Source organism: Schistocerca americana, chromosome 5, assembly GCF_021461395.2.
Source record: "Schistocerca americana isolate TAMUIC-IGC-003095 chromosome 5, iqSchAmer2.1, whole genome shotgun sequence".
In the NCBI taxonomy this organism is placed as follows: Eukaryota; Metazoa; Arthropoda; class Insecta; order Orthoptera; family Acrididae; genus Schistocerca; species Schistocerca americana.
The window spans coordinates 416,911,125-416,935,058 of NC_060123.1; positions in this window are offsets into that span (position 1 = coordinate 416,911,125).

Consider the following 23,934-nt stretch of genomic DNA (forward strand, 5'->3'; position numbering starts at 1 on the left):
TCTTTTATGGAAATGCAAATTAGACTCACATATGTTAATGGCAATTAGTTGAGAAAAAAAATGAATTTTAAGGAGCACATGGCAAAACAAGAGCGGATATAAAAATATCCCAGCTTGCTTCATGTAACTGTTTTGGCACAAACAGTTGTTTTTATGTTAGGAAACAGTTTCAGATTTCATTCATATGCTCCAGTTTCTCAAATATGAGATCAAAAAGTAATGTTATGTAATTTTTATATAAATTTGAAATTGTCATACTCTCCCACATAATTTGTGTAGTGTCCCCATTTCTTCTCTTCCCTTGCTGTAACAAACAACCACTAATTCTGTAACTGTTCCTGCCACTGTCAAAACTTATTCTTTGCTTAACTTCGTTAACCCAGCCAGAATCACTTGTTCAGTTACCCCACTTTTATTCTTTGGTTAGTTGTTATTACATGTTTTTATAATGCATTTTTCATGCTATTCTGAGAATACAACTAAAGCAGCTGCTGACTGGGGACTGTACAATTGGCCCTTAAGAGTGTAGCGTACTAGAAAAAAAATTTTCTTGTCAAAATTTCATTTTCATGGATACACCAAGAAGATAACATTAATCTTTCTCCCATTTATTCCTGTAGTCATTTATTTCCAGTCTGGTAGTCCGACCTGTGGATTTCACTAATAATTATAGCAACACCAATCATTCGCAAACCCAGTCAACCACATAAACAAACAGTGACTAACATTCACTTATTCAGGTTTATTCGGATCAGGTCATACAGCCTCGTTCCCTTTTGTCTGCGAAAAAGTTTTTTTAATTGAGAATGAGATTTTCACTCTGCACTCGGGACCTTTGCCTTTTGCGGGCAAGTGCTCTACCACATGAGCTACCCAAGCACGACTCACGCCCTGTCCTCACAGCCTAGTTCTGCAAGGTTCGCAGGAGAGCTTCTGTGAAGTTTGGAAGGTAGAAGACGAGGTACTGGCAGAATTAAGACTGTGAGGATGGGGTATGAGTTATGCTTGGGTAGCTCAGTTGGTAAAGCACTTGCCTGCAAAAGGCAAAGGTCCTGAGTTCGAGTCTCAGTCCGGCATACGGTTTTAATCTGACAAGAAGTTTCAGTTTTTTTACTGCTGGATGCGGTGGGGATTCCCCTAGCAGAGACATCACATACATTATACATGCATTCATAAATCAACATATGATTCTTGTTCAAAGATGTTCAAAAACCAACTGGGATGCGTTCTGAAATCATACGAATAGTTGATAGACCAATGAGTGCTGAATGTTAGACACTTTGTGAAACAAGGCTTTTTCTTCAAGAATATGCGTTTGGTGCCTCCTGAAATTGCCACCCAGGGCAGATACCCCAGTTTTCCCCCCCTTCCCCCAGAACCGAGCCTGCCTGAACTTCAGTATATTACCTATAATAGAAATGTGCTCTCAGTATAATCTACATACTTTACCCACAACAACACAGCATGCATTCAGAACCAAGAAATAGTATACATAGCAACTGAACTTTCAAGTATCTCATTATAATCATATTTAATTTTAATAATTTGTTGATTCTTTTAGTCTGACAACCAACCTCTCCTATTAACCCTCAAGTGGGCATGCTTACATATATAATGCGTGAACCACAAGTAACATTGTCTTGTACCATTCCATTGTTGTTTTACAATTTTGAGGCTGTATCTGTTCCTTCATTATTACTTCAGCTAACACAGTGAAAAGTCGTGTTCTTATGCCCAAGTGGGCAACATTACTATAGAGTTAGTAGTAAGAAAATGTCCCAGATTTAAAACTAATAGCACAAGCCTGCAATAAGGCAGTTGTCTATAAGGTAGTTAGTAGTCAAATAAAACATTTGCCTGAGATTTGATGTAACTCACTGTTTAATGCTCTGAATGGGTCATTCTGCACAGTAACACTTGTATGTGGCAACGGATTGATACAGTAAAGTTTATTTCATTACTGTTTAATTAAACAGTGATTTAGCTAATATAATAGAAGTTTTTTTGTCAACGGCTCAAAGTCTTGTCTAGGATTACTTTCGTGCAGCTGAAAATTTCGATTTCTTAGGTTCATGATGACAAATAACTGTTGAAGAGTTGCCTGTCGCTATGAATAACTTTTTATTTTATCCCTTTCTTCTAAATCACACTGACTTTACAATTTCCACATTCAGAAAGCTAATAATTACATTGTTATTGACAAGTTTAGCAAAATAAGTGCATTTCCATCAGAGGCATGCCCTCCACTATTTACATTCTACGGTACTCACATTATTCCAAAGCATTTACAAAGCAACAGAGTTTACAAAACAAAAGATGAACCATCAATAAAATACATCATTATTTCAGTAATTAATCCAGAAATGAATTTAATATTTAGTGTTAGATGGTGCAGTTAATAGTATGAATTTTAAGTATGCCACAAATTTTGTAATTTCAAATATTTTTGAAAGAAGTGTAATTTTAACTGTTAGTACACATCGCTTGTAACATATTAATTTCTTTTTTATAAATTTTAGTATGAAATATAATGCATCATATACAAAATCATATGAATTCTCTATAAAAAAAAAAAGAGGTTATGTTAGAGGAGGATGATTCATTACAATATCCCCGTCACAACATTTGGAAACAGCATGTTAGCAATGTTTTGTGACAGACTATAAGGTTTTCCAAATGGTGTAGAAAATGATGCCCAGGATAGCAGATGTATGTATAGAAGTATCTTATCATAGCATATTACAGAAAACATAAGAAAAATATCTACTATAAAAATAATAATCTGCACATATATCAGGATATGGCATTCAGATCTGTGGAGCATACTGTCACAAGACAACTAACACAAGATCAAAACCACAACATTACACCAATAAACTATAGAAATAAATACAGAGACAATGTAAATTACTAGAAGCTGTAAATTTTAAGTTAAGAGCTAAACAATCAAACTCTCAAAATCTTAAAAAGAGAAGAGAAAAAATTTCAGAGCCTAAGTGTATGACAAGTGAGCCAACTCAAAAACCTCACAATGATGAGTACAAATCAGAAGATACTCGATCATGAGTAGGAATCAATCAGCCATATAAACAATGGTATTAACAGATATGTTGACTCATGAAAGAACAAAATAATGGAAAAATATTAGGGCCTAAGTTTATGATTTGGGATCGACCCATGAATCCAGACCACACTGGGTACAAACCAGCAAAAAAGTTTCAACACAGCAAAATGAATAGAGTTCATAATCATACCAATGAGTTCAATTATATGAAATGAGTAATTGTGAAAGTATCTAGCTTCAATGAATTGTTGTACACTCTCCTTGAGTACACACACACACACACACACACACACACACACACACACACACACACACACAGTTGTGATGACCAGGGCTACCCAAAACAGAGCTAAGCGTGAGTCTGTCCACAACTCAAGATCCAATTGGAAACAATATTCAGGAAAAATTCAGGTTAACTTAGTCATAGATAGCTGTGAATAATGATACAATCCAGTCGCTTGTCAACCAAAGTCAGAGCATGAAAGCAAACACGTATACATCTTATTATATTGTCCATACTAGCTAGTGTTTTCCACACTAACCTGCATACACAAAGACTTATAAAATTCACTTACAATTGACAAAAAAAATTCATACTAATTTAAACTTGCATAATGATTGGAGAGTCACTCCCCCAATAAAAGAAAACATGCATTTATGCTGAATAACACTGTCTTTAGCAGTCTTGGTTAACGATTCACAAATATCAGACACAACACACATTCCAGTCGACAAATGCTCAAGTACATTACCCAGCACTCAAAATCTCTTGCAAGATGACTGGTCCAGTAGGATACAGCCATACGGCAGTGTGGGGAGTGGATCTACCCACATCCTTTATCTCCCTCTGTAGAGTTATCATCACACGCTCCAATGGATAGGTAACTTCCTGTGTAGCATTCATATCAAATCCTAAAACATTGTTTTGTGTACTAAATATGCTGTTCAATACCTTCTTCACATCACATGAAATATGCTCTCCATCTTCATTTTACATAGTCAGTTATATGGGATTTATGTCAGTTGAGATTAAAAGTGTTCACATATGAAACATTAATAATCAGAGTTAAATGCATTAAAAAAGATGGATTGATAGGATAATGCACACAGATATGCTCAGATACTTTTCCTAATCTTTGCCGTGCACGTTATGAATCTTTTCCCATTTAAAAACTGTAAAAAGCTCGACTCATTTAGTCTCATGGCACATACGTATCAAATTTTAAGGTACAAATCTATTACAAAACATAACTGTATAGTATATCATAGATTTTAACTCAGTGAGCAGATAAGACAGAACTTAAAAATTTGTAACATCTTACACACTAAATTCCAGACAAACAAAACACAGTTGTATAGTCTTATTAATCTACAGATAGTTTTAACTCAGTCAATGGATAAAACAGAACTCTAGAAACTACATTATCTTACATACTAAGTTCATAACAATGGGAAAAGAACAAACAAACAAAAATTAGATACTTATTGATCATGTCTATTAACACTTTAGATTTCTCTTTGGCTTTCACCAACACAAGATCTCCTACTTCAAACTTAGAAAATCTACCTTTACCATCATGTCTCTGCTTTCTCCAATCCCCCCTGTTCTCTCATCATCTCCATCAGTCACTAGATAAAACAGAACTTTAAAACTACATGATCTTACATACTACATTCATGCCAAACAAAATACAGTTATATGGTCTTAAAAATCTACAGACATAGCGAACATTTTCTTCTAGACTAGGTGTCATTATGCATTCATGTTCATATGTCTTGAACTCTATACTGAACATTAAGAGTACTTGACATTTCACATATTTGCTTTGCTTACCAGTTGCTCCTCTTATCTTTACACGTGCAACGGACGTTTCCACAAAATTCTTACTACACTGGATTTTGTCTGTAAATTATTCAGCTATATCACAAATCGGGCTACCTGTATCAATGAAACAGTTCCCTTCCCACTGATCAATCTTAATCTTAATGTAAGGATATCCAAAATCTGAATTATCATCTCTGCTATTAGACACTTCATGTAAAAGATCACTTTCAATTTCATCAAATGCTACATCTACACTGGTTTTGCAAGGTTTTAACAACTTTACTTGTATCACAGCATTACTATGGTTACACATGTTGTCAGGTAAGGATTGAACACACTGAATGGGTTCCATAGCACAACCAACATCACTTATTATAGAAGGAGCACAAAAAATATTACTGTCAAAATTACATTTCCTACTTAGATCTTCTTTTACTTCATTCCACCTATTTGGATACAAATTTCTACTAACCACAGCTAACTTATTCCAGAATGCAATTTTATCTATGTTATCATCAACATAGTCCCAAATAAATTTCAAAAAATGTTCACCCTCATTGTCCAGGTCTATAGTCAACTCACCTTTTCTGTTTGGACCATTACTCTGCATGATATTAATGAAAAACTTCTTTGACTGGACTGGTCTTCCATGACTCTCACTTTCATCATCACAAATATCACTTACCTTACGTGTATTTGCAAATAACTCAGAAACTTCATTATTCTTAACCTCCACAAAAGCCTGATATTCATCATCTTCATCATCATTATCATCAATAACATCATTAACAACACACGTCTCATCACTATCAAGGTCACATACCTCATCTACATTCATTGGAAACAAGCTACCAGTTCAGACTTACCAACCACAGTCATTCCACAGCTCTCATTCACATCTACACCAAATATACCACCTAATTCAGATCCAATACAGTTATTACCTGTTTCACAATTATCAATAACACTGTTTTCTGGCTAAGAGAAGAAATAATTAGTACATATTACATCAAAATTCTCATTACTCTCACATTCTGGTTTGTGATTATTATCTACAACATTGTAATTAAACATAGTATGCCAAAATGTTTGATCAAAACATAAATGAGAAATCTGATGCTCCCTCTGTTCAACTTCAGATATCTGTACTACATTATTAATACTGTTATTATTGTCTAATCGTGAGTGTACGTTTGGGGTCCTGTACTTGTTGTGTTTCCTTGGCCCAAAACTATGGACCCTCATTGAGGCGGGCCATCGTTTCCAGAATAGTTGCCTCTATGATTGTTTCGCCTATTATACTGCCCATGGTTATCCCCATTATTGTCCGCCCACTTTAGCTGAGTGGTCAGCACGGCAGAATGTCAATCTTAAGAGCCCAGGTTCAATTCCTGGCTGGGTCCTTTCATCAAATGGCCTGTCAAGGTGTGCTAATCTCTTAAGTTGATTCTTACAAAATTCTTTCGGTGTACCATCCCTATTCCTATAATTTGGGCCATTCAGAAATTCTCCTTTAATTCCCCTTTGTTCAGTTTCTGACCAAAATTTATTGAAAAAAACTTTTCTCGAAACTTTGATATGTTTCCCACTGACTTAAATTTACATTTACCAATGACAGAGCTTTGTGTTCAAGACATCTTTTAACAAATTTAATTTTTTGATCATCACTCATGCCTGACACAGAACTATCTCTACAGTGGAGTAGAAGATCCGCTGGATATAAATTATCTGATGGAAAACTTTTGATTGGAGTGTTGGACCATGCAATACCACTGTATGAAAACAGTGAAATTTTTCGATCTAGAACATTTACATCATTTAGCATACTGTTTTCAGCATTTACAATTTTTTGATCTAAACTACTGAAGTTCTGTTACATTTTTTCCTGTACAACCTTCTGTTGAACTCTGATGTCATTAACATTCTTCTCCTGTTGCATAGCTTGTGCAACTAACTCATTTTCCAAAACAATAAATTTATTTTCTAATACATCAACTTTTTCATTCGCACTTTGTAATCCATCTGACAACCCATTTTTTGGTTCCAAAATGTGATTATTTAGTTGGTCTATTTGGTACTGTACCCTGTCCATTTTATCATTGTTTTCAGACTGTTCTGCTTTTATTTCTGTTAACTGAGCATTAAGTGCACTCAGTTTTGAAAAAAGTCAACTGCATAATATTGGTTTTGACTGTTTCTTTGCTTTCTACACTTCCACTTGGTTTAAACATGTCTTGGCCGGGTCCTACAACTTTCACTTCATCATCACCTTCATCTCTTTCATTTTGCTAGCAGTCACATGAGTCAACCAAGAAAAATTAATTTTATCGTAGTTGTGAAGTCCTCTTTCTATTCATTTGGTCTGTCACTGTAGATATCATATGAAATTCTCCTCACTGATGATAGGACATTGTTGGGCACCTCTCTGGTCTTCTTTCTTAAGGTGATTGGAATTTTATAGCTATAATCACACAAATTGTTGTTCTTTCTTCTTCTGCTACAAAACTTCGTTATCAGTCAACTAATCACAGCTGATGCCACCACTTGTAATCTTACCCTCCCACACATCACCATTAAAGTTCACATTCTTTGCACAAATTTTTGAAAATTACAAGAGGAGTAAGATTAAAAAAGAAGAACTTTTTACTTATCTTGATTATCTTGTTGTTGTTGCCAATGGCTCAAAGTATTCTCTGGGAGTACTTTCTTGCAGCTGAAAGTTTTAATTTCGTAGGTTTGTGATGACAAAATAACTGTTGAAGATTACCTGTTGCCATGAATGTCTTTTTATTGTATCCCATTCTTCTAAATCACATGCACACCACTACTTACATTCTGTGGTACTCACATTATTCCAAAGTGTTTGTAAAGCAACAGAGTTTACAAAACAAAAGATGGAAGGTGTAAGTATATGAATGACGAACACTAACATCACTTAACCAAGGTTTATTCAGCACTTGCACATACAAGAGTGCAGCCAGAACACATACTGTATATATACAGCTACAGATCATTCCAGTACACTGCTTCACCATTTGTGGATACTTCTAGAAGGTACTCAAACCGAATACAGAAATTAAAATTTTTCATTTCAGGTTAGTTTCGAACTCACAACCCTCCATGTAACAATCAACTATCATAACCACTAGACTACAGTGACTGGGCTAGTTGGCTTCTTTTGCAACATTGCTCCCTCCTTACAAGAACAGCATCTCAGTGTTATGTCATCCTAGTCTGGGCACAAGTCACCAGTCCTGCAAACTCCGACTCTCGATGACTGATGTTCACCCTGGCGGTGATCTTCTTAGAACTTCCCTTGCTGCTACATTCTTCATTGCCTTTCTGCTTGTTGCCTGTTGCTGGAGCATCAAATTTACCCTGGGTTGCAGGATCCTTATAGGGCTTCATTCGAAGGACGTGGATTGTATCTCTGATCATTCATCGTCTTGTGTTGGGGTCAAAATCTTCAACTTCATAAGTAACATCAGACAACTGTCTTACAACCTTATAAGGTCCAAAGTAGCGCCTGTGGAGCTTCTCAGAGAGACTAGCCTTCCGAACAGGAATAAAGATCCAGATGAGGTCACCAGGCTGGTAGACAACAGGGCAGTGGCTCGCGTCATACCTTCGGTGATCGTTTTCTTGAGCCTGCAGTGTACAGAGTTGAGCTAACTGCTGAGCTTCCTCAGCTCTGGTTAACACCTGGCCAATGTAATTGTCGTCCACGTAGTCAGGATGTAACGGAAACAAAGTGTCTATCATCGTAGTCGCCTCATGCCTGTACACCAGGAAAGATGGCGTAAATCCTGTGATATCTTGTTTGGTGGTGTTGTAGGCAAATGTCATGAAAAATAGCACCTTATCCCAGTTGCTCTGCTCAACATTGACGAACATGGATACCATGTTGGCCAACGTCTTATTAAGGTGCTCAGTAAGCCCGTTAGTTTGCAGATTGTAGGCAGTTGTCATGTGATGAGTAATGTTGCACCAACGGTTTATCTCTGTCACAAGATTCGATTGAAAAACTTTCCCTTATCCGTAATTAATGGAGATGGGGCAACATTTTTTAATACAATGTCTTCTACGATGAATTTGGCTACCCGGAATGCTTCGGCTCTTTTCACTGCTTTTGTAATGGCATAGGGTGTCAGACAATCAGTGTAAATAATAATCTATCTATTGCCACTAGCAGACATTGGAAATCGTCTGAGGAGGCTAATCCCAACACGCTGGAAAGGTGTTTTGGCTGGTGAAATTGGTATGAGTCAGCCAGGTGGTTTCTGAGGAAACTGCCTTTCTCCTCTGGTACTCTCGATAGTGCGACACATAGTGACGGACACTCCTAGATAAACCTGGCCAGAAAAATCTCTTGTGGATCCTATTGTATGTCTTAATAAATGCTAAATGTCTGGCCTCAGGTGTGTCATGGAATTTCTGTAGAACATCTAAGTGCATGGGTTTAGGAATCACTTGTAGCCACCTCTTTCCAAACTGATCAAAGATTTTCCTTGCAAAGTAATCCATTAATACCTTAAATTGCCCTTTCACATCCTCTGACTGATTTAAGGCAAGCATAATTAGAGATATCTTGGCGTCCTTCTGCTCAGCAGAGAGATCCTGGAGTGCAGCGAGACAGTCACTATCTTCATCAAAGTCTTGATGGTCTTGCACAGGCTTTCTTGAGAGGCAGTCGACATCTTGGTGTTTTCTTCCACTTTTGAACACTATGGTAATGTCATACTCTTGAAGATGTAGTGCCCACCTGGCGCATCGTCCTGTTGGATCCTTAAGACCTGTCAATCAACAAAGTGAATGATGGTCTGTAACAACAGTGAATGGCCTTCCGTAGAGATACTGTCGAAATTTGCACATGGCCCAGATCACAGAAAGACATTCTCTTTCTGTAGTTGAGTAAATTCTTTCAGCTTTTGTAAGTGTCCTAGAACCATAGGCTATAATCTTCTCTTTTCCATCCGAAATATGCACCAGAACAGCACCAATCCCATACCCACTGGCATCTGTGTGTAGTTCTGTAGGTGCTTTCTCATCATACAGACCAAGTACAGGGTCAGTCGTGAGAGCTCTTCACAGCACATTGAAAGAATCTTGTTGAGCACCACCCCAGATAAATTTAGCATTGGCTTTTAACAACTCTTGGAGTGGCCTGGCTTTGATAGAAAAGTATTAGATAAAATGATGGTAATAAGAACATAATCAGAGGAAGCTTCTCACCCGGGTTCCCGGGTTCGATTCACGGCGGGGTCGAGGATTTTCTCTGCCTCGTGATGGCTGGGTGTTGTGTGCTGTCCTTAGGTTAGTTAGGTTTAAGTAGTTCTAAGTTCTAGGGGACTGATGACCATAGATGTTAAGTCCCATAGTGCTCAGAGCCATTTGAACCATTTGAAGCTTCTCACATCTCTAATATTTTTATGAATAGGAAATTCCTTTATAGCTCTCACCTTGTCTCGGTCTGGCCACATGCCTTCGTTTGACACTTGGTGTCCAAGTATTTTGATTTCTTTTGCTCCAAGGAGACACTTCCTTGGATTAAGTTTCAGTCCAGCTTGTTGGAGACACTTAAGAACGGCCCTCAGTCTTTTTATATGTTCATCAAATATCTCTGAGAACACTATAATGTCATCTAAATAACAAAGGCACATCGTTCACTTCAGGTGCCTTAGAAGATTATCCATCATTCGTTCAAAAGTTGCTGGTGCATTACACAAACCAAACGGCAATACCTTAAATTCGTACAGGCCCTTAGGGGTGATGAATGCAGTTTTCTCACGATCAGCCTCATCTACTTCGATTTGCCAGCATCCTGAGTAGATGTCCATGATTGAGAAAGACTTAGCCCGCTTCAGACAATCTAGTGTATCATCGATTCGTGGAAGAGGGTAAACGTCCTTTTTAGTTATCTTATTAAGCTTCCTGTAATCAACACAAAAGCCCCAACTGCCATCCTTCTTCTTGACAAGAACCACTGGTGATGACAATGGGTTCTGTGCAGGCTGAATGATGTCATTCTTCATCATTTTCTCAACCTCATCACGAATTATTCTACATTCCGTTGCTGACACACGGTATGCTCTCTGGCTTATTGGTTGATGGTCTCCAGTGCTAATCCGGTGCTTCGCCATCGATTTGTCTGATTTTCTCTTCGCCTGTGGATTGAAGCATTCAGAGAACTCTTGAAGACTGGCAAGTAGCTTCTTCTGTTGTTTCTTAGTGAGACCTGGTGATAGTCGAGCTAGAAGATCTTGTCTCATAGTGGTAGCACTAATTTCACCCACAGACTCGGCATGGGAGGTTTCTATGATGCTCAGCTGTTCTGAAATTAATGGCTCAGCATTTGCTACGCACATGCATCTTGGAAGGATCTGCGGTTCTCGGCAGCAGTTAACTATCCACAATTCACTGAATTTGTTCTTAAACAAGATGACAGAGGCTGGGATGATCAAGTTATTCTTCAGTGGTATGCTTCTCTTACATTCCACTACAAGATCCATGGGTTGATGCATGGCATGACATTTGACAGCTACCTTTCTAGTGCTGACTGCAGGAATGATTACTTCATCCAGCACACATAGGCTCCATACACGTGGATGCACATCTTCCTGTCCACAGTATCTCATCCCGTCTGGTATAATCTTCGAGCGACCACAATCTATAATTGCTTGAGAAGCTTTCAAAAAGTCCCATCCAAGAATGATATCATGACTACACTCTTGTAAGATGATGAATTGCAAGGGCCGTGTGGCCACTTATATCCACACAAATGACACATCTTCCTGTAGGTTTTACATATTTCCCATTAGCCACCTTCAGCAGAGATGTTCTGTTGTCGACGAATATAGTTTTCTGCTACTGGCCTCGGTACTTATCCGAAATGACTGAATATGATGCTTCCGAGTCCACAAGAGCTTGGTCTGGTTGGCCATCCATGAGGATATCGACGTATTTTCCTATCATTTTATAGTGATCAACGGCGGAGGATTTTTCTCTTCAGTGGCCTCACCTCCAAGGAAGGTCGCACCCTTTAGTTTTCCAGGTTGCGGCATCTAGGTGATTTGCTGGAGCTTCTAAACGGCGATGGAGACCTTGATCGGCGTGTTGGGGATCGTCCTCTCCAGCAGCTACCTTGCGATGATGGTGACCTACGTTGTCCTGCACCCATATCTTCTTGTTCATCTTCGTCGTCTCGGAGTTGGCATCAGCTAAGATTGGTCTGCTGTCTTCCGGCGTGGGTATCATCAAATATCCCCTGCCTTTCTGAACAACAGTGCACTACATGTCCCGGTCGTCCACAGTGGAAGCATACTGGTTGGTTATCCTGAGTCCTCCAAACATCAGTCTACCTTGGTGCCCAAACAGGTTCTTCATGTGGCATTGTAGTAATGTAACTTCGCCTGGGTCTCGGCTTTTTTTACCGTTTTAAACGGAAATGAAGGACGGGAGATTGGGTTCAATGTCTGTTCCACTTATGACTTGTTGAAGCATCTCGGTTTTCTGCTCACCGTGCAATCCAAGTGCCTTCTGAACTTCCTCTCTCACTATCTGACGAAGAACACTTGTGAAATCAGTTTCTTCCTCCATCGCAGACATCGATACAACGTTTGGAAGCCATTCAAACTTCTTCCACGTAATTCTTTTTTGATGCATTGTCTCGATGTACTGACACCGTTTTATGAAGTCGTCTGCTGTCGAAACCTCCTTCAAGAGTAGGGGTTAATACACGTCCTCAGCAACGCCCTTCGTGAGATGTCCAACCTTATCATCCTCCTTCTTTTGAGGATCCACTATTTTACACAGCTCCAAGACGTCTTGAATGTAGGATGCTGTCTTTTCTCCTGGATGCTGTTCTCATCACTTTAATTTATCTTCAGCCTTGCACTTCTGTCATCGTGTGTTGCCTAAATACTTGCACAGTTCCGCCTGGAATATTTCCCAGCTTGAGAACTTTTCTTCGTTGTTCTCATACCATTGCTTGGCAGAGCCCTCAAAGTAGAAAAATAGGTTAACCAAACACACAGTGTCATCCCATTTGTTAAACTTGGGGGTCAGTCATTAAAATATGTAAACCAGGACTCCAGGCAAAGATAAGTAATTCAGTCGAATATTTATTATCAAAATCTGCCGAAAGAGATGTGAATTTTATATAGTCTCAGTGTGAATGACAATAAATTTAGTCAAAACATATTGCTTGAAGCATACACATTTAACTATGTAAGGTTTTTCATAAAGCAGCAAGAAGTACAAGATGTTAGAATCGACTGCATGTTTACTAAAAAGAAACAATCAGTATGCACTGATGCATAAAACTCAAATCCGATAGTAACTGTAGCATGTTGTGTCACCTCTAAGTAACAAAGCTCGATGGAACTTGGACCATGAATAGAAACAATTGCTACAGCATAGTAAAGAAGACAACTGAAAGTATTGCGAAATGAGACGTACAGAAATGGCATTTTTATTCAAAGACAATAATTACACTGAAGCCACTGCGATTTGTGATGAACTCCTGGACATTACAAAAGATGGGACATAGTTCTTAATAGTGTGTGATGGCCACGGACGGCAATGCACGCTCTTCAGCCATACTGGCCAAAATGCTGGTAAGGATTTCTTGTGGTAGGGTGTTCCATTTCTCCACCAGCGTGGTTGGCAACTGCGGATGGTCGTTGGTCCGTGTAGACATGTCTTCCCAATTCACCTCACACATGCTCAGTGGGATTTAAGGCAGAGGAATAGGCAGCCCAGTCCCTTCGCAGAATATCGTCTTGTTCCAAGAGCTCCTCCAACTGGTCAGTTCGATGTGCTCGTGTATACTGTGTCCAAAGATTTGGAGGTCAGTACTGCCCACGTGACATTATGCCTCCCCACAACATAACACCTGGACCACTAAAACTATCATATTCGACAATATTCCTGGCTGCTTTATGAGTTCTCACTTATCGCCACCGCCACATTAAGGTACGTTGGCCATTGTGACAAATGATCGTTGTGGTTGGGCAGGTGTCATGGTATGGAGAGCCATAATGTTGCATAAGTGTACTGATCTCTAAATCCTTGAACAGAATGTACTGACTGGTCTACCAGCTTACGACACTGTACTCCTTCCCCATGTGTGCCTTCTCATGAGTGCGTTAGGCCCTGGCTTCGTTTTTACAGATGACACTATGTGAGCACATCGAACTGCACAGGTGAAAGAGCTCTTGGAATGACAGGTTATTCAGCAGATGGACTGGCCTGCCTGTCCTCCAACCTAAATCCCATCAACGATGTGTGGGATGCGTTGAGAAGATGTATTGCAACACATCCACGTGCACCAATGACCATTCAGCAGATGTAAACAGTATTGGTGGAGGAATGAAATGTACTAACTTCAAATGGCTCTAAGCACTATGGGACTTAACATCTGAGGTCATCAGTCTCCTAGACTTAGAACTACTTAAACCTAACTAACCTAAGGACATCACACACTTCCATGCCTGAGGCAGGATTCGAACCTGCGACTGTAGCAGCAGCGCGGTTCCGGACTGAAGCGCCTAGAACCGCTTGGCCACATCGGCCGGCATGTACTAACTCAAGAACTTCTTATCAACCTTGTGGTCACCCTGGGAACACATTGTAGAGAATTCACTGGCAATCATGTGGACAACATGCCCTACTAAGAACTTATCCCGTCTTTTGTAGTGTCCATGGGACCATCACAAATCACGGCGACTTCAGAGTACTTATTGTCTTTGAATGAAAGTGTCATTTCTGTCCATCTGATTGCGTCTTTCTTTCAGTTACCTTCTATACTATACTGCAGCAGTTCTTTCTACGTATAGTCGAAGTTTCATTGAGGTAAGTTACTCGGCAGGGGCACATCATGAGAAAATTACAAGGTTTTTTTCTTCAACAATTCTTTATCGAACATAATGAAAATTACATACACGAAAGAACGTTGTTTTATCTACACACCCTGTTTTTCCACGTTATCTCCATCCCATTCTGTGCCTTCCTCCAGCGCGAAACAGGGGCGTGTATGCCCTGTCGCTACCAATCCTTGTCCTGGTGGCGGAGCCAGTGCTTCACTGTGTGAATCACGTCCTCGTCGTCCTCAAAATGTCTTCCACGAATGGTCTGACCTTGCGAATGACATCAGCTCCCTGCAACTTATCAGCTGTGACAGCCGTGGATGGTCTCCCCGACCGCTGCAAATCGTAGAGATCTGCTGAACCGCCTACTTTTGACCTTTGTGGTTTTGTTATGGAAGTATTATATACTTGTTTCTGTATCTCCTTGAAAGAAGCTTCTAAGAAAACTTCAACGACATAATATATATGGAGCCTCATCAAACAGTATCAAGACAGTAGCACCGCAAACCACCGTCCCATCGTAAGGAGAAGAGGTTCCACAAACGGCTGACCTGTTATACCAGATGTAAGCAAATACGTAACTCGGGTACGGTTCGTGTGTTTATGATCACTGTTGCCCTGCCAAGTGTTCAAAATGTTGATCTTGACTATTTTAGAGAAACAATGCTGCACGTTGAATTTCATTTGGAGTTAACGGCAGCACAAACCCATGTTATAAGGCATTTCGTACCTTCGGGAGTAGTCGGAGTTTCCCAACAGACCTCTTGTTTGAATTTTCGTCACAGATAAAAGTATAGCAGTGTTAAGTTTGATGAGAGTGCAGACTATTTTGCGTTTCCTGAACGATCGTTCCAAACCTCTCCAAATGTTCTCGTAATTGCGCGGAATAGAAGAGACGTCCGTCACACTGGTACCTCACCGATTGACTTACGTTCAGTGGAATGTTTTCCAATAGCTGCAACAACAGCATATCTTAGAAACTCGAGGTACTTGAGTGTATTTAGATTCCCTTCAATAGAAGGAGACCAATGATGCGGGTCTTGAAAATATGCACCAAACGTTGATAGACCAAGAGCGTTGTTTTTGTCCACTTCTTTGAATCAGCGTGGATTTTGAACCGTCTTCCTTGAGTCACCTAACATTACCGCTGGATATATTTCGTAAACCACATCAAACACTGACGAATCGATTCCACAGATCGAACGTGAGGAGAGGGGCTAGTGTAATTGGTTAATACAAACCATACAAAAATGCACGGAAGTATATTTTTTAACATAAACCTACGTTTTTTTTTAATGGAACCCAGTTAGTTTTGTTAGCACATCTGAACATATAAACAAATACGTAATCAGTGCCGTTTGTTGCATTGTAAAATGTTAATTACAACCGGAGATACTGTAACCTAAAGTTGACGCTTGAGTACCACTCCTCCGCTGTTCGATCGTGTGTATCGGAGAGCACCGAATTACGTAGGGATCCAAACGGAACGGTGATGGACCTTAGCTACAGAAGAGACTGGAACAGCACATTACGTCCACATGCTAACACCTTTTTATTGGCTGCCACAATACGTTGTCTCATATCCTCTGGGGTTGTAGGCACAACACGGTACACATTCTCCTTTAACGTACCGCACAGAAAGAAGTCCAGAGGTGTAAGATCAGGAGAACGGGCTGGCCATTTTATGCGTCCTCCACGTCCTATGAAACGCCCGTCGAACATCCTGTCAAGGGTCAGCCTAGTGTTAATTGCGGAATGTGCAGGTGCACCATCATACTGACACCACATACGTCGACGCGTTTCCAGTGGGACACACTCTATTCCACTTCGTAATTGAAGACGGAAACCACGTGTGTACGTTTACCTCACCCCTCAAGGTAATGTACATGTGTGTCAGTGAAAAAGACCAATAAAAAGGTGTTAGCATGTGGACGTAATGTGCTGTTCCAGTCTCTTCTGTACCTAAGGTCCATCACCGTTCCCTTTGGATCCCTACGTAATTCGGTGCTCTCCGATACACACGATCGAACAGCGGAGGAGTGGTACTCAAGCGTCAACTTTAGGTTACAATATCTCCGGATGTAATTAACATTTTACAATGCAACAAACGGCACTAATTACATATTTGTTTATATGTTCAGATGTGCTAACAAAACTAACGGGGTTCCATTTAAAAAACGTAGGTTTGTGTTAAAAAACATACTTCCGTGCATTTTTGTATGGTTTGTATTAACCAATTACACTAGCCCCTCTCCTCACGTTCGGTCTGTGGAATCGGTTCGTCAGTATTTGATGTGGTTTACGAAATATATCCAGCGGTAACGTTAGGTGACTCACCCTGTATATTTGGAAGTCACTGTCATGAAGCTATAGATGCAGCGAAATGCGAAGAGGATGAAATGCGATTGACTGTAGTGTTCGCAAAAGACTAGCTTGATTGAACCGTCTCGTACTTCCAAGATGCCTCTTAGAGACATCTGCATGGCGTGTTACTGCAATTGAAGTGTTGGTTTCATTCTTTTCATCAGTTGCTCCTCATTTTGCTTTCCGGCCGGTGTTTTTTTTTGTGGTTTTAGGGCGCACAACTACAGTGGTCATTAGCGCCCACCGGCCGGTGTGGCCGAGCGGTTCTAGGAGTTTCAGTCTGGATACGCGCGACCGCTACGGTCGCAGGTTCGAATCCTGCCTCGGGCATGGATGTGTGTGATGTACTTAGGTTAGTTAGGTTTAAGTAGTTCTAAGTTCTAGGGGACTGATGACCTCAGATGTTAAGTCCCATAGTGCTCAGAGCCTTTTTTTTTTTTTTTCCTTTTTGTTTGGAGAGCTATATTCTCGATACTTCCAGTTTTTAGAACGTTCAACAAACAACAGCACCGTTGCTCTAATAGTTTGACGACATTCGCCATAAAAGATGTTCAGTCTTTCGATTGTCGTATACATTGTGAATATCTCAATAGTTTTACGAGCAAATTATCTGATTGCTGCAACAGTTGCCTACAATTGATATAATAGGGCATACGTTTGGGAACCTCTTCTCCTGACGTCGGGAGAGAGACTCTCGAGCCTGTTATCTTGATACTACACTAGACTCTCGCTAATGCGGACATTCTTGGCACATAAGGGTGCCGGATTAGCGGAAGTGCCCGATTATTGAATGTCTGAAATTTATTTTATTCATTTATTTTGTTTTTTAATTTTTTTTTTAACATCGGAAATGTAGTGTACTGTACTATATTAAACCGAAGGATACAATTTTAAGACGTAGAGTATGTACTTTATTAAATCCTAAAATACATTAATTTTCAAAGAAAACTTAGTCCTTGACTGTATACTGTATATAATTATACAGTCGTATGAAACTGGTCCCTAATTTTTAACTGTCGCAATGATGACACGCGCCGGTGGCATGCTTTGTCATGCATCCGCTTTAAAGCATTACATTGGTACTGCACGTGTCTTCTTGTTGCATAATGCTCTCGAGGAAGACCTCGGCAGCTTCGGCACCAGCAGTGTGAGAAATCTTCATGCTCTCTCCTCCTGTGTCCTCTTCTTCATCACTTTCATCATTACTTTCTTGCACGTTTTTGATTATTTCTTCATCTGTTAAGTTTGGTCCGTATCACAGTTTTCCTCATTCACCCACTTAGTAACATCTTCCTCCTGGAAGGTTGTGAAACATGTCAGTGTACAAACTAATTGATAACTCCGAATTGACTGGCTCGTCGCTTCGCTCACTACTGGATCCAACTCGGTATCAATGGATGGCCACAATTTCCTCCAGCTCTTAGTCCCATGCTTCGGCATGTTAATTGCTTTCCACGCCTTCAGCATAGTCTCGATAAAGTCGTTTTCACTTTCGTTTAGCAAGGAGACGAGAAGTGAATGTCGATAATGACTTTTAATTGATTCCAAAATTCCCTGGTCCATGGATTAAATTAGGGCTGACACATTGAGTGGGAGAAAGAGTGCTTCTGTACCATCTGACTTTATAAAAACTTCTGAAGGATGACTGGGAGAATTGTCAGTTATAAGGATAGCTTTGAGTGGAAGCTTTTTCTGCTTTAGCTCTTTTCTCACTGCTGGTACAAACGTTTCATGGAACCACCGAGAGAATATATGTCTGTCCATCCACGCTTTCTTCTGAGATCAGAACTGCACTGGTAGAGTATTTTTTGTCAGTGAGTTGAAAACAACAAGGGTGTTGGAATTTTAGAATCACCATAAGCGGTAGTTTATGACTCCCATTGCAATACAACACGCCATTAATGTTACGCATTGTTTCTGTTGCTTGTAACCATGAGCTTCCTTCTCGTCCTTGGCAGCTAATGTTTTTGAAGGAAGCATCTTGTAAAAGAGTCCTGTTTCATCACCATTATATAAGGCGTCAGCAGTTAAATCTTCTTCCTCTATTATCTTCCGTATCTTGCTTAGAAACTCATCAGCATCCTTATCGTTAGCTGAGCGATTTTCCTCGGTGACTGTCAGATGCCGAAAGCCATGTCGTTTTTTCCACTTTGATAGCCAACCTTCGCTCGCTGCAAGCAAGTTACTACCGCCAAGTTGTTTGTTAAATGCATCTGTTTTTCCTTTATAATCGGGCCACTGACTGGAATTCCTTTACTGCGTTGTTGTATGAACCATCTATAATTCTTCATTCTCACTCTTTCGCATAACCTTTCGTTTTCCCAACTTACTATCCATTTCTGTTGAGTACTGTTGAACAACATCTTTCTTTTTGATGTCATAAATAGTTGCTCGCCCAACATTCAACCCAGCAGCAATTGCTTTCTGCGAAGAACCTCGTTTTAACTTATCTAAAATTTCGAGTTTCTGCTTCAGGTCTAGCGTTAAGTGTTCCCTTTCAGAAGACCTGATCCGAACTGTAAAGAAAGCTACAATTTCAAATACAGTATATAAAGTATTGTTTAACTAAGCATTGTTGCGAAGGATAATTCACTGTGCACGTGGTTTTGGATATGCGCCGGATTACTGAGAGGCCGAACTACTGAGGGCCGGATTAGCGAGAGTCTAGGGTATTTGATCAAGTCCCATTCCTGTCATATCGTTGGAGTTCTCTTAGCGGTTTCTTCCTTATTTGCTAATATGCGGTAAAGAGTGCAAATTTTCTGAAGAGTTCTTATTCTCCCGGTCACAAATAATACCACCCAGTATTATTTTTTTTTTTTTTTTTTTTTTTTTTTTTTAATGAGGGTTGAATGTCAAACCGGCTGATTAGGAGCAGGAGAGGCACCACAGGATATTTTAATTACCACTGTCCTGAATATAAGTTTGACGGTTTCCATTACAAATTATATACGTTTGAATTCCACAGAGCGAAATACTGTAACTTGTGATAGAAGAATGCTGTGCGAGGATGCGTGGCACTTCGCTTTGGTACACTGAAGACCGAATAACAGTCTTACATTTCCTCGAACATATGTTTTCTTCAGAAACATAAGCGCTATAAAATGTAAATATTACTGAAAAATCGATTTTTTTTTAATTTTTGACGTCCTATCTCAAACGCTCGAGGGGGGATGGGGGCACCACAATAAAGTTTTTGCATTGGTTCCGAAAAATAGCAGATCCGGGACGTGGAAAGGAGAAGTGTAACAAAAGACAGCGCCAGCAGTGAAGTTGTACCAAAACATTGACATTGTTGTCGCGCTGGAGACCCTGTAATATCAGATGTACACCCTCAGACAGCGTAGAGATTGACTGGTTACTATTTTTATTGTTATTATCATTTCAGCAAAATTTATTTAGTGGCCGGTGTTAGGTTTTATCCAAAGAGATTATTTTCGTTGTCTTTCTCTGACGAAACAAATATAAAAATCTAAGTATGCTTCCTTCTCTGTCGCTGAATGAAGTAGAGGTATTTTTAGCTACGGGGAATGTTTTCCAAGAAATAATAATAAACAAATATCTATGAAACTTGTGAAGAAAACGACAGTAAATGCTAGTGAGTTCAAAAAATACGTCTCGGCCAAATTAATCACTGTTAATCCACACCTTTTTAGTGCTAACAAGTGAGCGTGTACTCGTATATCACACGTCCCTCGGGCTGTAACAAAACCCTTTCCGTTTAGTTCCGTGATCTTTACTTTTCCTCGTCGTGTATCCTTTATTGGCGATTTGGAAAATTTTATCTATGCCGGCGTCTCATTTTCAATTGTCTTAAAAGAAATGAAGAGAGGCGGATGGATATTGTCGTATGGTGGATCTTATACTGAGGAGACGGAAAAAGAGGCGCGCTCTAGTTTTTGTAGCAGATTTTCCTAACTAAACGGCGGTTCTGAAAACACGGTATCGTGAACTACAGTAATATTCGACGTCTTCAGTTATTTCATATTTATGCTAGCAGAATGATTACGAATTATACACTATCCAACAAGGCCAGTTAAAGAAGTTTTCCGGCAGTGACACTGAAGAAAATATGAGAAGTGGATCCACCCGCCTAGAATCGACGATATAACATGTTTAGCAGGATGCTAAAAAAACACTCTAATCAAAATACGTCATAAGAAATGACTCTGAACGCCAAAAAAGGTGTTTGCTGCCAGTAATGCTAATGGATAAGCAAGAAATTGAGTTGAGCTTGGAATGATGTTATCATCCATTGAATGAAATTAATGGAAGAGTTAGGGTAAAATATTATTTGGGTCTTAACATTCTTTAGTAGAAGAGTCTTCTTCAGTAACAGTCGTTTTCTGACTCACGCCATCTTTTCCACAGTTTCAACTAATAGCGCAGTTTTTGGTGTGGATAACATTCTTCCCAGTCATAGCCTAATATAACGATATTGACAACTAAAGAGTTTAGAAAGAGCTTTTTATGATTTCTAATCGAGTATTGATCTTATCAGAGCCATGCACAGTTTCAGAAAAAGAAAGAGACAAGCTACTTACCAAGCTGCTGAAATCAGAACATTTACAGATGGTTCTGTTTTATTGATGATATGTTAATATGGCTAATCCACGTGAAGCATAAGTCTAAATTCCTGTCCAGAAAGTGCAAAAAGACTTTAAAGGGAAGTTAGTTGTAGTCCAGTAGAGTGAAATCCTCTCTAATTTGTATACGTTTCTTTTCCGATATTGAAATGCCATCTGCATTTAGCCAAGGAAATTAATACTGTAAGTGCCTGATCTGATAAAGCTTCCATTTAGGATAAATTTTTGTTCATGACATACAGATTGTCTACACGAAATCTCCTGAATTTCAAATGCAATTAAAAGAAACTTCAGACATAGATACTTTCAATTTGCGGCAACATGTAAAGTAGCTCAAAATGTTTTGTACAGATTTTTTTTAAACGATCCCTTTCGTTTTGTTTCAGGTGCTAAATAATTACCAGAAATGACTACACCTCAAGAAAGAGCTCAATGCATGGTGTGATATGCAGAAACTAAATCACCAATTACTGTTCAAAGAAATTTCCAACATGAATTGCAAAGGGAGCCACCAGACGTTAAGATGATTAAGGCTTGTTATTACAAGTTCCAAACCACAGGGAGTGAAAACCGTCAAGTGCTGGCAGAAAACGCTCATCTGATGAAATGGTAGAAGAGATCTTAGAGATCTCCCAGAGAAGGCCAACGAAGTTAGTTCGCCAAGCATCGCGAGAGCCAACATCCTTTGCTCGACAGTTCACAAGGTGCTGCGTAAACAACTTCGCTTGCTCGCTTACGAAGTTCAAATTGCGCAGGCATTGAAGCAAAACGACTTGCTGTCTACTTACGAATTTGCTGTTGAGATGGTTGGACCAGATCGGACGAAATCCCAAATATCTAGGAAATGTCGTTTTCTCTGACAAAGCAACCTTCCACAAATGTGGGAAGGTTAATCTGCATAACACTCGCAGTTTTCACGAACATATCAGAGACAGAGAAAAGGAGAATGTGTGACATGCGCTGATGAAAGAGAGCATGGTTGGACCAATTTGCTTCATCGAATAAACGGTAACAGGAATCGTTTACCTGGACGTGCTCGAGCAATTTTCTGCCTCTCAGCTTCTTTTCCTTCAGATATATGTGATCTCCCAGCAGGGTGGAGCGCCATCACACAGAGCCTACGTGTTCGTGACTTCATGAACCGAAAATTTACACAGCAATGGATGGGATGAAACGGACCATCCAAGTGCCACCGCGATTTCCGGACATAATCTTTCTCCATTTATTCCTCTGGCGTTATGTGAAAGATATTCTGTATGTCTCGCCTGTTCGTGATCTTAAGGCGATCTCCGCAGAGGAACTCTGGTTGAAATAGCCTCCATCACCGCAGACATGGTGCGCGAATGTGGAATGAGAGACTGCAGCTAGACATTTTACGATTTTAGAAAAGAGCCCATTTAGAAGTGTAATAATTTTTTGTAAAAAATGTTTTGTATTATTTTACACGATGCTGCAAGTATCTGCGTCTCACAGCTGTTTTTTATTGTTTTGAAAATCAAAGAGGTTTCATCTGGACACCCTCTGCATCATCAGCATACTGAAAAATCCTGACTGACGGTGAAAAAATTGTTCTGAAATGTGAGTTGTAGACTATGTCATGAAGTGGGCTTACGGTAACCCCTTGGGATACTCTTCAAATAATTCTGGGACCTTGTAGTTCATTTTTTTGATGTGCTAGTATTTTACATGCACTTACAAACTATTAGATTCCTGAAACAAAACTGAACTGAAAGTCCATATGTAATAAGTTTTGGAGCATGACTGGAGGTAATACATTGTGTAAGCATCAGAAGTATCTGCAAGCAGCACTAGAGGATTAGCCACTTGAATTTCATTTGACAAAATGGAGAGGTTGTCTAGCGTACTTTTACCCTTGCGAAAACCAAATTTTAATATAGGAAGTAGTTTACTCGATTCGGTCCACCGTTTCAGTCTATGTTAATCACATATTCAAAAGTGTTTTAACGAAGCAACAGGATAATTCAATTGGTCCAAATGATCTGTCGTCGAGTACATTAGCTGTAGGTTTTTGAATTGGTAGTATTGTTTGAATTGTGCTATCGGTTTTCATCCATGTTGTTGTTGTTGTTGTTGTTGTTGTGGTCTTCAGTCCAGAGACTGGTTTGATGCTGCTCTCCATGCTACTCTGTCCTGTGCAAGCCTCTTCATCCCCGAGTAACTACTGCAACCTACATCTTTCTGAATCTGCTTAATGTATTCATATCTGGA